This window comes from Eriocheir sinensis, unplaced genomic scaffold, assembly GCF_024679095.1.
Source record: "Eriocheir sinensis breed Jianghai 21 unplaced genomic scaffold, ASM2467909v1 Scaffold1522, whole genome shotgun sequence".
Classification (NCBI taxonomy): domain Eukaryota; kingdom Metazoa; phylum Arthropoda; class Malacostraca; order Decapoda; family Varunidae; genus Eriocheir; species Eriocheir sinensis.
This window is the reverse complement of record NW_026110876.1, coordinates 23,174-36,397: the sequence shown is the minus strand read 5'-3', so window position 1 is coordinate 36,397 and position 13,224 is coordinate 23,174. Positions and strand designations below refer to the sequence as shown.

Sequence of the window (13,224 nt, the reverse complement as noted above, 5' to 3'; positions counted from 1 at the left end):
ATCATTTTACTTTGCCCCAAAATGATTATTCACTGCCTCAAATTTGATATTCCATATTCGTTTGTGACCATGCCATGATACTGAAGGCACCCGGTGTTGTGTTATTTGGTGTCCCATCGTCAAAAGCTGGCGCTTTTGTTTACAAACACTGGTCTCTCGTGAACTGCGCATGCTCAGGCCATTAAGTGTAGACCTGTTCAGTCTCACAATGCTTTTTTAACCCATTAAGAGTTGCTGGAAAGCTGAATCAAACATACAGTACCACCATCCTCGCTGTTTCTAGAACGACGTACAGACGTCAAAAAAAGTATCGGTGCACAGGGGGTGCGATGCCTACAGCAAACATTCGAGCATCCGCTGATATTGTGGGAGGGTTGGCGTGCCTGACTGTGGCTTGTTAGTAAGATTCGAACCACACAGCGATTGTTTCATAACTCAGATCCAGAAACATTTCAAAGACTGACAGGAAGTTTACGTGGTTATCTTCGTATTATGGTCATGCCAATTAACATGGAAACATCACAGGAGACACGAGGGGCTGTCGTAGCCCTCCATGCTAAGGGTGTCACCATTACTGATATTGCCCGTCAGCTTCATATTCACCGGAACACAGCAGCACGGTGGATTCGGCGGAACGCAGACACAGGTGCTACACACGATGTTGTAATACAATGATATCCCGTGTTACTGTTCACCAAACACCATACCATAAGGATTGTGTGTTTGTGGTTTTATATCTAGGCCATAAATAACGCCATCGATGATGACCCATTCACACCTGCTGTCGACATTCGCCGTGACCAGGGTCTGCAGTGCAGCACGCAAACCATACGCAACAGGCTTCACAGCAGGGATTACCGAGGTCGCAGGCCAGCCGCAAAGCAGAAACTAAGCGAGCGTAACATGGAGCCGCCCATAGAGTATGCGCTCGAGTATGCTGACATGCCAGCAGAGTTTTGGGAGCGTGTAGTCTTTTGTGATGAAAAGACTTTCTACTCGGATGGCACATCAGCAGCACAATATGTTTTGCGAACATGTGGTACCAGGTTAGTCTCTCTCTCTCTCTCTCTCTCTCTCTCTCTCTCTCTCTCTCTCTCTCTCTCTCTCTCTCTCTCTCTCTCTCTCTCTCTCTCTCTCTCTCTCTCTCTCTCTCTCTCTCTCTCTCTCTCTCTCTCTCTCTCATGGATACGTAAACAAGTTGGTGGTTACTACAGGTGCCTGCATCCACCCCCACAGATTTGTGTTATCTGTCTTCTGTCTACTGCTAGTTAGAGTAATTACAGTTATGCTTGCATGGCTATAATTACACTAACTTTGAATATCAAGGACAAGACATAGACTTGGTAGGCTGCAATACACCTTTCAATATCAGTTACAGAGGAGGTTTTATGTGACTACTACATAAATGGTTATAATGTTTCAGATACGACATTAAAAATGTAATTGCTACCAGCAGGGGCGGGCGTTGGGAGTTGGCTGATGTTGGACCGGGATATTTAACAGGTGATAAGTATGTTGAAATCCTGGTGGAGGTCCTTCTTCCCACGGTAGAGACATTGCTGTTCCCCGAGGGAAAGCCTTTCTACATTCTCCAGGATAACAGCCCAATCCACACATGCCGGGTTGTTAGAGTGGTTTGGCCGACATCCAAACGTCACTCTGGTGCCACATCCACCCAAATCGCCAGACCTCAACCCTATCGAGCACGTCTGGGCAGCAATGGTCCGACATATGCCTGAGCGGGACCAGGGACGGAACCGTGCTGCTGTCGTCAGAAGTGCACTGCAAGCATGGGAGCACCTCCGTCGTCCACTTGGGTAAGAAATGACTAGTGCGTTGGTGGCATCCATGCCTAAACGGCTGGATGCTGTCCTAGCAGCAGGTGGTGCCTATACGGCTTATTAATATATTAATAAAAAAATGAAACACGCGTTTTTTTCTCCTAAAAGTAGTATTATAACAGCAAACATATTACTACGTAGTTGTATTATAACAGCATAATTATGACTGAGTAATAACAGCTATAATATATGCATGACCCGTATTCGATTACCATGTTGTAAAGTTCACATACCCCATTTCATAGGTGAAGTGCAGTTATGTTTTTTTTCCACACGTAAAGTGTTACGGTAAAAACCACGTGACAGTGTTATGTTGCATTATCGACGCACGCAGATAGGCCGTTACACGTAACCACATATGTGAATCTGTATGTAATATCACGCTGGCTGGTGATTTATGGCATCCACCTCACAGCAGGGCTACCAACGTGTATCAAGTCGGCCACTTCTTTTCATCGTCCTTCGTTCCGTGGTGTCAGAATGATTCGTACTTATAGTGCACCGATACTTTTTTTGACGTCTGTACACTCTGTACATATAAATACAACTCGTACAGAGTGTCGTTCTAAAAACATCGAGGATGATGGTAGTGGTACTATATGTCTGATTCAGCCTTCCAGCAACTCTTAATTACGGTTTAAAAGCTTTGTGAGACTGTACAGGTCTACGCTTGCTGGTCTGAGCATGCACCGTTCACGAGAGACCAGTGTTTGTAAACAATTTTTGACGGTGGGGACGCCAAACAACACAACACCGATTCAGGCATTTTTAGTATTACCGTCCATATGTACGTGTCAATGTGTGGTTTTAAGGTTTTGTAAGTTTCCTAAAATACGGATAATGAAAATTTGAATTCATCAACGTTGTTCTATCTGAAATATCAATATAGTATCGTTTTCGCCTATCGGACTTATCGCTAGCTAGTATCGGAATTGTGGATTTATATTGGGTATCGGTTATCGGTTATCGCCTATATTTGTGTCTCTAGTTAACGAATATCGGTTATCGCCGTTAAGGTTTTTCATTATCAGTTATCGGTTATCGGGAATAAGGTTTTCTGTTATCGTGCCCAGCTATGGATATATATATATATATATATATATATATATATATATATATATATATATATATATATATATATATATATATATATATATATATATATATATATATATATATATATATATATATATATATATATATTACCACGCTGGGCTCCCCAGCTTCATTCACACTTTCTATTACTCTCAAAATCATGCTTGAAATGAGATATGAAACTATAGTACCAAGTATTTCGATATCTTTTGTTTGCACTAAGGCAGTACACGCACACAACCCACGAAGAACAAGAAGAATAAGTTGCAAGGGAAAAGTGGCAGGGCTCCCCTCCTCACTGCCAGTGTATGACAACAGAACGAGGAGGGAAGGGGCTTGCAGAGTGCAGAATGCACTGAAGAGTCAGACTTACAATGCTACTCAGTACTGTACGACCATGCTCGTAGTTGTCTCTACTTTTCATGTGTTTTTATACTTGGGAATCTAGTTTCATATCTCATTTCAAGCATGAGTTAGAGTGTAATAGAAAGTGTGAATGAAGCTGGGAGCCCTGGCAGGACGGCTCGCTCTCCTGCGTGGTAACACTGCAGCAGAAAATGCATAACTGGCAGCTTAGGCCCCCGAACCAGGCGGGACCAACATTCCGTAAGAGTGCCACACACAGCTGGGTAGGCGGTGACACCCTTGCCTACTTATCAGAGGCGGGTGTGACTGTTGATGGCAGCGAGTGTTCTGAGTGCTAATTGGTTTACGGGTACAGAAACTCATATCCGCCAGGGTTACTTTATTTCGACAAACATTATTATCATTATTATTATTATTATCATTATCATTAGGACAAGCATAGCACATAGAATAGGTGTTTGTGTGTGTATGCGTGTGTGTGAATGTTGTCAAGCGTGGATAACATTTACGTGTTGGTGTGTGTGTGGAACAATGTGTAGAAGTGGACAACAAGAGGACATGGACGGACAGTCAGAGATAAGCGAGTAACAGGAAGAGTTAACAATGAAGATACACAAGACGCGGACAACAGGGCACGCGACGAGAAACACGAACAATTGGATGGCGCTCAAAACACTCGCTACCACCAACAATTGGTGACCCCGGAGTGACAAGGACAAGGGTAGACGAAAACATTTCACATGAATACACTTATTAAGTCTATGCTTGCAGCGTCACGCTGTCACTGCTCCTTAGTGTGTGGCAGCTAGAGATTACTATTATCTTATGTCCTTGGTCTTTTGTCCTTTCTCTCATCATGTTCTGCTGTGTCATGGTGAGGCCCCAACCCTGGCACTGTTTGACACCTCTTGCTTTAAAAGGTTGGCATCCTGATACTGTTGGTCATGGCCGCACATTTCGTTTTGTCGTCCACAACCCCCGCAGCGCCTCATCTCATCGGGAAAATTTCTCTGTCTTGTTAATCACATGTAGCAGACAAGTGAAGTAAGTGATCTTGATGCAATCGATGACACTCCAGCAATGCCTCGTGACTCCTCATTGTCTTCCTTTGCAGAGTGCCTTGAGGAGGTGCGGGCGTGACCTTCTGTTCTGTTGTGGACTTTTCTCCCTGACACAATGTTAAGGTAAAGCTGTTGTTTACAAGCTTGTGTTTCATGTTCTTGTATGGTATATTTTTTATTAAATTGGCATGTTTGGGATTTATATAAGAAGGTGTGAGGTTTTTTCATTCATAAACATTACTGAAAACATTGCTTGAACATTTATCAAAACAGTTAACTTTCACCCAATCATGACCTAACAATGTGCATGTGCCACTTCTCTCAAAACTTGTGGATGGATAGCTGAAATGAAACAACTGGGTTTTTTTTATACTACTACTACTACTAGCTACTACTATTACTACTGTTACTATTCCTACTTTCTGTTTACATACTCATAACAGAAAGCACTAACTATTTAATGTCAGCTGATGTTCAGATGTAAATTCACTTCAGTTTTTTTTATTTGATTCCATAACGGAGTATTATTTCAGTGCGTGTCATGCAGCCTTGTCTCCTGCGTCACAAACCACCATCACAGTTGCTCCTTTCTAAGTATTGCTCATGTGTATCTTCTGACACATCTCTCTCAGTCTCTGCTTTACTGGGGCAGGGTGTTGAAGGCATTTTATATTTTGTAGTTTACTGTGCTCATGACCCGCCTGAAATTGGCACTATCATCCTACAAATGACAGCACCTCCCTTTCCTGTCCCCCGCAGCCAAGGCAACATAAGTTCTGCAGGGAATTGTGAGCGGCGCAACGCCATCCCTGTCATCTACACCAGCGGAACATACTACGAAGTGGGCTTTGATGTGGTGAGTGGCATCCAGGCACTGGTAGCTGTGTGGCTCTAGTGTTGACCCTTTGGGGAGTGCCAGCAGAGAGGCAGGCCATTTGTCCCTTATACTGGTAAACTCGGCAATCTCTTTTCCTTGTCTCTCTTTCCTCCTTTCTTGAACTTGAATTCACAAGAGGAATATCAAAACAGCTTTCAAACCAAGATTATTGTTCTTTGTCTTGTGGCATCTTCCTCTAACTACTTGTTATTGGGGCAGCAAGTTGTGGGCATTTACAAGTAATATTGTTGCACCCTTGGCTGCCCCCCATGCGTTGAAGAAAGTTAAAGGATTACCTCCCGGGCAGGCTCCGTCCTCCCCGCCTGAATGACCCACCTCCCGCCACCCTTGTGCTCGGCTCCTCCACAGGGACGCACCTTCCGGGGCCTCATCCAGGATTATCTGGCGTCGTCCGTGTGGCTCCGGGACACTTCTTCCAGCTTATGAGACAGAGGCTGGGCGGGCCGCCTATGACGAAACCCTTCCAGTCTTGAAGGAGAACTTTCCACAGTACCTCAGGGAGCTGCAGGGCACGGCAGATGGGGCTCAAGTTCCCTTCCTCCACGTAAGTGTTGCTGCAGCATTCTGGCGGGGGAAGCCATCCGCAGCACAGCCCTCCTTCACTAGTCTGGCTGTGCCCCATCCATAAGTCTCCTTGACCTCTTAACCTCTAACTGCATGTCTCCACCCCTACCATAGCCCCGCTGCGTTCGACTTTTTACTCTAGCTCATCCCTATGCTGTCCAAATCCCTTATGCAAGAGTTGACCAGCAGCTTCATTCTTTTACCCCTTTCAGTGGTAAACTCTGGAACAGCTGTATTCTCTCCTGCCTACGAGTTGAACTTTGTCAAGAAGGGAGTATTAAGACACCCTTCCATCTGAGATTGACCTCTCCTCTGGCCACTCATCTCTACATTCTTTTGCAGGAGCAGCGCATAGCGACCTTTTTGTTTTCTTTAAGTTTGCCCTTGAGCTGCTTCCTTTACAGTAATAAACAAAATTTTCATGCTGTTTGAGAGCCTGACCCCAGGGCTATGTTTGTGTCTCCAGCAAATACTTATACTGTTTGGGAGCTTCAGCCCACTGTGGTGTTTGTGAGGCTGCACCACAGCACCCCGCAGCCACAGAATGGGAGAGTGTGGCCACCTTCATCAGAGGCGCCACATTGTTACCAAAGGAGCCACATGAAATACAAAGTGATGCCGATACAGCAGTTTCTTTTGAGCTCTAGGTACTACTTCTTCAAGACTGTGATGACACCTAGAGCACAGTAAAGGGCACTATTGTATCACTGTGTATTTGAATTTCACATGGCTTTTGTGATAGCATGGCGCCTGTGATGAAGATGGCCACTCTCTCCTCTTCTATGGCTCTGCAGCGGCTTCGAGTGAAGTCTTGCCTGTCCCCAGCTGGTCCTGCTGCACATGGACAGGATCATGACCATGGCGGGCCAGGTGGAGCAGCAGCCGTGCAGCAGTGACCTCAACGGCTGTTCCGACCTCAGCATCAACAGGGAAGACCAGGTGAGTTAACTGAAACATTACACTGGGTTAAAAAGTGTAAGTTGTCTAAGCTTTTTCAACTGATTTAGGACAAATTTGCACCGCTGAATCCGAAAATGACATCAGTTTCTTTTGATCAGGTCAGGTCTCAAAGACCTGACCTGATTTTTAAAAAAATCCTATCTTATAACTAAATTGATTACATTTTTGTGACATTCTCGGTTGATTTTTGTTAATATTTTTCATCTGAAATAGGCTTTTAAGGTAAAAAAAATAATTTTCTAACACGATTCATTAATTAAATGTTACAAAAATTGAAAGTGTATATTGAATAGTAGACATTGCTAAAGGTAAGTACATGTAAATTAGATATTAGGTCATCATTGTTCAAAATTCAGGGCATGAACTTAAGTTTCTTAGAACTCCTAGAATGCTCAGCGGTAGGGATGTCTCTCCACAGAGTCCAACAGTAATCAGCCATCATGACTGCATCCCAGCGTCCCTGATACCTGGTCTCCATCTCTTTCATGTCCTGATGGAATCTCTCCCCCTGCTCGTCGCTCATTGATCCCAGATTCTCAGGAAACCGATCCATGTGTGAGAATAAGTAATGCATTTTGATGCTCATGTTGCATTCGAGGTTTCTGAAAGCAGTCAGCATATTGGTGACAAGTTCTGCGTAGTTCCTGGCCTTCTTGTTGCCAATAAAGTTCTTCATGACAAGAACAAAAGCCTTCCACGCTTCCAGTTCCAATTCGTTCATTGAGTTTTCAAACTCTGGATCTCTGATGAGCTGACGGAGTTGAGGACCGTCAAATATGCCAGCTTTCAACTTCTCCATGGCTAATCCTTGAAAAGCGTGGCACAAGTAAGTGAAGCAGCCACCATCCTTGTGCAGAGCTTTGGTGAACTGTTTGATCAAGCCGAGCTTGATGTGCTGCGGTGGGAAGAGTATCCCGTCTCTGTCCACCAGAGGGTTGTTTATGACGTTCCTTACGCTGCATCGCACCAAATCCTCACGTACAGGCCTGTCCTTCTTCGTGTAATGCTGAGCTTTGTCCCTACTGTCCCACATGCACAGAAAGCACGGGTACTTGGTGACCCCAGACTGTTGTCCCAACAAAAAGTTCACCTTCTTCAGGTCAACACAAATGAACCACTCATGCTTATCATAACGAACTCTCTCCAGCATGTACTTCACCGCTTCATACTTCTACTTCAGTGTAGTCAAGTGAGCGAGGGGTACAGAGGCAAACTGGTTGCCGTTGTGCAGCAGAACACATTTCAGCAATCGCTTGCTGCTGTCAGTGAACAGTCTCCAATCTTCGCGTTGGTACTGTGCCACTCCAAGCTTGTGCAGAAGCTGCGCAATATATGTACAGTACACCAAGTCCTTCTCTTCAGAAAAAAAATGAGGGTACTCTTGATGTCTGTTGCGGTAGAAAGTGATGCGAGCATTGTCAGAGAGGAATTTTCTTTCCTTCAATCTGGATGCCAACAGTTCGGCAGAGGGCTTTGACAAGCCGAGATCGCGAACTAGATCATTTAGCTCCTTTTGGGATGAGGGATGTGGTGCATCATCGTCATGTAAATAGAAAATACCCGTACGTCTAAAAACAAACGTAAAAAACATCATGTGGCGATCGATTAAAAAGTTGATCTGATTGAGTAAAACCAGTGTGAATTTTGGATTCAGCACATCAAAATTGTCCTAAATCAGCTAAAAAAAAACTTAGACGATAACTTTGTTGTTGGCCAGTGTTATTTTCAATTTTCATCCAAATTACATTCTTCACAAAATCACAGTAATCTGATTTTTTGAAGGCAGAATATTATAATGTGAAAATAGTAATTTCTGCTGCTCCTCCTACTACTACTACTACTACTACTACTACTACTACTACTACTACTACTACTACTACTACTACTACTACTACTACTACTGCTACTACTACTACTACTACTACTACTAGTACTACTACTATTGCTACTACTACTACTACTACTACTACTACTACTACTACTACACCCACCCCTTTCACCACCAACACTGCTACTTTACAATTACTACTACTACAACTATTCCTCCTCCTCCTCCTCCTACTACTACTACTACTACTACTACTACTACTACTACTACTACTACTACTACTACTACTACTACTACTACTACTACTACTACTACTACTACTACTACTACTACTACTACTACTACTACTACTACTACTACTACTAATAATAATAATAATAATAATAATAATAATAATAGTAATGATGATGATGATGATGATGATAATAATACTTTTCTTGTGGCATGAGTCTGATGCCCACTCCACTCCCTCATACCCTTGACTGGGCCACTGACTCTCACATGTGTAGTGACACACACAACACCCTTCTCCAGGTGTTGCTGGGCCACACAGAAGACACATTCGAAGAGATGATGAACTACCTGTACCTCGTGTCCGCCACCATCAGCGAGGAGGCGCCGGAGGGGAGGTTGGGCACGCGGACAGAGAGCTTCACGGCACTCTGCTACTCCGGACACCTGCCGGGAGTCTGCCTCGGCTACAACCGCCACGGCCTGGTCTCCGCCATCAATGATATCGTCCCTCTGAAGGTCTTCCCCGCCAGGACCCGTGAGTGTGGCTGCCTGGGCACATGTTTCTCCATTGTTACTGGTTTGAGCGCAGCTCCCAGCCTGGCAGAGCCGCACAGTCTTGGCCGCCAGGCTGAGGGATTCTTTTTCTTCTCCAAGTTGTGGTTTCCCACAACTCGGCTTTTACGGTACCCATGAAGTTATAAAGTTTGGAGAAAAGTAAGGATAAAATGAGTTAACCGTCAACTTCATTGTCTGGTCCCATTCACCGTGGCTCAGCCTGATCCGTGTGGCCTTCCAGGGACCCAAGTACTTTCAAGTGGAAGCCTCAACACATCCCCAAAAATAAGCTGAAATAAATTTTCTGACTTAATTAACCCTTGATGAGAAAAGTAACACTGAATAAATCAGTGGTTAGAGTGTGCTCCTGGCAGTAACCTTCCCCCCTTGGCCAGCGCCTCATTTCCTTTGCCGGGCGCTGCTGAGCGCCACGTCCGTGGAGGCGGCGCACGACATCCTGAGGGACCGCGGGACTGGAGGAGCCGACGGCTTTGGCGTCAACATGATCTTCATGAGGCCGGATGGTGGTCACGTCTTCCAGAACGTGGAGGTGGGGACGGCCGGGGCTGGGGATGAGAACCCGCTGTCCATTGTGACGCTGAGTGTCGGCGAACACTACTTCCACGCCAACAGGTGAGCCGCGCCTCTTTGCCACACTTAAGTTAACCCTTTAATCATAGTTTGTTTCTGTGGGAGGCCCAGAGGCTGGAGTTACTCTCTTGAATCATGGATTGGAACTGTGTGATGTCCTCGTCTTATACGTGGGACGACCGTGTACTCTAAGTGGACTGTGGGCCGTAGTGTCTGGTGATGGAGCAGGGAAGAACTGCCTCTCCTGGCCAGCACACTTGCCTGCTGCTGCAAGGAGAGGACAAGCTGCATGCATGCCTTCCTTTCCTCTACAATTCAACACTTTTGTCTTCAATAGATTCATTTCTGTGTCCTAGCTGTGATTAGAGTGTCCTCAAACTTTGTCTTCTCCCTAGTCCATGGTGCGCATTTCTTGCCTACATTTTATACTCAACATCTCTCTCTCTCTCCATTCCATTGGTGCACGTCCCAGCTTTTATCTGCGTCTTTTGTGAGGCGGCCATGTCTTCATTGGCACCCAAACGACACCAACAAGAATAAAGTCAAGGGATAGGGTCTTGGTTGTTCTGGGTTCTGTGAGAGGCACCAAGTGTCTGAGCCAGGGCTACCAGACAACAAGCACACAACTTTCTCTTCTAGGAGGGAGAAGGGTGAGCTCGTGATATTACTGTGTTTATCAAGTGCCTATCCCCGTTTTTCTTTTTGATTTTATGAGGCATTGTTTACTCTATCTGTGTGTTCCTCTGCTGTCTCAAAGGTTTAATTTTTGATCATCGTTTGTTGTCCTACCTAAGCCCAACTACGAATCTGCTGGCCTGGGTTTGAACCCTGGCCTGGGCAGTCGGCATGCAGCCCACCCAGCTGTTCATCCTTCCTCTTGGGCTAGCCGATAAATGGTTACCTGGGGAAACCTGAGGAAGGTAAACTGTGATAACCCAGAGGTTGCACTGGCCCTGCGTCCTGGGGTGATAGGTTCACACCCACCACAGCTTCAAGGGTCAGTGGTACGGAGATGATCACCGAGGCCACGTGCAGCTATAGTGTATGCTCCAAACTTTTACTCTACGTACCTTACCAAATGATTATTGAACATTAGAGATTATGAACTATATTCTTGATTAACTGTTTCCTGCTTGGCGTGGCGCAGGTACCTTCACCTGACAGGCATCCCGGAGAAGAGTGGTCCTCCCGAGGCCAGCAGCGAGCACCGAGAGGTCCGCGCAAGCCAGTTCCCGGCCCCCAAAACCTGGCGGATCTGCTGGAGGTGCTATCAGACACCAAAGACCCTGTGTTCCCCATCTTCAAGGAGAAACCCCAACTGACCCCAGCTCGACCCTGGCCCTGGGTTAGTACACACACAGAGAGAGAGAGAGAGAGAGCTAGGTCAGGTTAGGTTGGCTTTATAACCTCCGCCAACGAAGTTGGGAGGAGGTTATATTTTCGGTCCGGTCAGTTTTTTTTTATTTGTTTGTTTGTTTGTGAGCAGTCTCCTGTACACACTTTTTGCGGATATCTCAACCAATTTTTTTCAGGGAAGCTTCGTGTCCATCCAGAATAGAACCCATTAAATTTTTTATGTCAAACGTCAAAGGTCAAGGTCAAGGTCGCACAAAACATCTGATTGACCATAACTTCGGTTCTCTTCATCGTAGAGACTTCATATTTGGTTCATATTTTAGCTCATGGAAATATGCACCTTGCCTGACCTTGACCTTTGACCTTGACCTCGAAAAGTTCGCCCAAGGTCAAAGTTACCCAAAAAATTGAATTTCATCAAATTTCAAAACAAATGCTTCCATATTATGATGCGTGTCCATCCATAATAGAACCCATTAATTCTTTTTATGTCAAAAGTCAATGGTCAGGGTCGCAGAAAACGTCTGATTGGCCATAACTTCGGTTCCTGTCATCGTAGAGATTTCAGACTTGGTTCATATTTTAGCTCATGGAAAGACGCACCTTGCATGGCCTTGACCTTGATCTTTGACCTTGACCTCGAAAAGTTCGCCCAAGGTCAAAGTTTCCAAAAAAAATGAATTTCATCAAATTTCAAAACAAATGCTTCCATATTATGATGCGTGTCCATCCATAATAGAACCCATTATTTTTTATCATGTCAAAGGTCAATGGTCAGGGTCGCAGAAAACGTCTGATTGGCCATAACTTCGGTTCTCATCATCGTAGAGATTTCAGACCTGGTTCATATTTTAGCTCATGGAAAGACGCACCTTGCATGGCCTTGACCTTGACCTTTGACCTTGACCTCGAAAACTTCGCCCAAGGTCAGTTTCCAAAAAAATAGAATTTCATCAAATTTCAAAACAAATGCTTCCATATGATACACATTGCATGGCCTTGACCTTTGACCTTGACCTCAAAAAGTTCGCCCAAGGTCGAAGTTTAAAAAAAATAGAATTTCATGAAATTTCGAAACAAATGCTTCCATATGATGCATAGGATCATAGTTGATGCCCATACCAATTTTCAGGACGATCTTTGGCAGAGGTGCGCACTCTCAGAGAGCTATGCGTCTAGTTTAGATTAGGTTAGGTTTTGAATAACTTCCCTCTGTGAGATAAAAAATGGATATTGAAGAGTCCCTCCAGCTAAGTACTGGCCAGGACCACACAGCTCTGCCAGGGTTACAAGACAGTGCTGCCTTGCTCACCAACAAGCCACCGTGAGGTCAGCTGTAAGCCATACACCGCACCCCTGCCAGCCCCGTTCTGAAAAGACTTCATCTGTCATCACTGTTCTCATCTGTCAGTTGCAGTATATGTAATTTTTCATCCAGCTCAGTGTGTGTTCATTGTCAGGTGCTGCTGCCAACCTGTTGATGGTCACTTTGCAGGTGTGTTTGATTTGGTCAAGAAGACGTTGGCTGTATGGATGAAGAACCCTCGGAAGGCTGGGCCCGTCATGGAGATTCCCCTACACTTCAACTGAACCACCTGAGCTCAGCCATTCCTCTAATATAGACAGAAAAACACAGCTGACGACAATTTGACAAACAACAAAACATTAATTTCCACAAGAATGCACTACGTGACAGGGTTTGACTCAAAGCTGAAAAGTCTATTTCAGAGACACTGGCTTTTCATTTATGGATCAGGTCATGTAAATATATATATGTATATATATATATATATATATATATATATATATATATATATATATATATATATATATATATATATATATATATATATATATATATATATATATTTTTTT

The 13,224-nt window shown here is 44.6% G+C and overlaps 1 pseudogene; it reads left to right on the top strand.

Annotated features, from left to right (window-relative positions):
• Positions 1 to 5,018: 5,018 nt before the first annotated feature.
• LOC126990285 (uncharacterized) lies at positions 5,019 to 11,315 on the top strand (annotated as a pseudogene).
• The last annotated feature ends 1,909 nt before the right edge of the window (positions 11,316 to 13,224 follow it).